The sequence below is a fragment of the Etheostoma cragini genome, chromosome 16, assembly GCF_013103735.1.
Source record: "Etheostoma cragini isolate CJK2018 chromosome 16, CSU_Ecrag_1.0, whole genome shotgun sequence".
In the NCBI taxonomy this organism is placed as follows: domain Eukaryota; kingdom Metazoa; phylum Chordata; class Actinopteri; order Perciformes; family Percidae; genus Etheostoma; species Etheostoma cragini.
In genome coordinates, this window is record NC_048422.1 from 24,273,713 (window position 1) to 24,274,882 (window position 1,170).

General features: G+C 43.1%; 1 long non-coding RNA gene across 2 annotated transcripts in view; it reads left to right on the top strand.

Annotated features, from left to right (window-relative positions):
• Nucleotides 1–6: 6 nt before the first annotated feature.
• LOC117958993 overlaps nucleotides 7–1,170 on the top strand; it is a 20,893-nt gene continuing 19,729 nt past the window's right edge. The window contains exons 1-2 of one of the 2 annotated variants that reach the window (XR_004659844.1): nucleotides 7–530; nucleotides 1,083–1,086. This is a non-coding gene — a long non-coding RNA (uncharacterized LOC117958993). The remainder of the gene's footprint in view (nucleotides 531–1,082; nucleotides 1,087–1,170) is intronic. The other variant, XR_004659843.1, reaches the window with a different exon arrangement.

Genomic DNA, 1,170 nt, shown 5'->3' on the forward strand with positions numbered 1-1,170 from the left:
CAACCAGAGCCCAAGACCAGAGCTGGATTCTTACAATATTCACGTGAAATCACACTGGATCCAAACACAGCAAACACATGGTTGTTATTATCTAAGGGGAACAGGAAAGCAAAATTAATGTGGGAACGACAGTCTTATTCTAGTCACCCAGACAGATTCATTTGGTGGCCTCAGGTCCTGAGTAGAGAGAGTCTGACTGGACGTTGTTACTGGGAGGTGGAGAGGAGAGAGAGAGGAGTTTATGTAGCAGTCGCATACAAGAACATCAGGAGAGTGGGGGGGTCAAATGAATGTGTATTTGGACGAAATGACAAATCTTGGGCGTTAGATTGTGACAACAACAGTTATACAGTTTGGTCCAACAATGTCAAAACCCCCGTCTCAGGTCCTGGGGCCTCCAGAGTAGGAGTGTACCTGGATCACAGTGCAGGTATTCTGTCCTTCTACAGCGTCTCAGAAACCATGACTCTCCTCCACAGAGTCCAGACCACGTTCACTCAGCCCCTCTATGCTGGACTAGCGTTTTATTGGTTTGAAACTTCTGTAGCCTCTGCTGAGTTGTGTAAAGTGAAACAGACAGAAGTCATTTAAGGGTAAAATTCTGAGTTTTAACTCTTCGTCTTATTTAGTCTCCATGTTTGTTGCTGACAGCTGATTGTTGTCATTCTATTTTTCATGTTTTTACACGTTTTGTGTTGGTTTTTCTTATTTTTTTGGCTTTTATCAACAAGCTCTCAATGAGCTCAGTTGAGATCTGTTATTTTACCTGCAGAGGGAAGTCCATATATGGTCGGACAGGTGTGTCTGCAGGTTCACAGCTGTGCTGGGAGGGGTTGATCTGCAGAGACACACAGAGACAGACAGAGACAGAGACACAAAGGGAGACATACAGACAGAGACACACAGAGACAGAGACAGACATTTCCAGAAGAGACATCTGAACATTGTAAAGGTTCTAAATTCTTCTTTTATGTTGTTGACATATTAGAGTCAAAGGTTTTTCCAGACAGGATGTTGGAGATCTCCTTTTATCACTGCATCAATCACAATATGGTGGCAACAGCCATAAAAACACCTGAAAGTTGGGTGCATGGAAGTGCTGCTGAAGTGGAGATTTTTGGCTCAGTCTGAGAAAAACCCATTTAGAGAAAACATCTGGATTATACATAA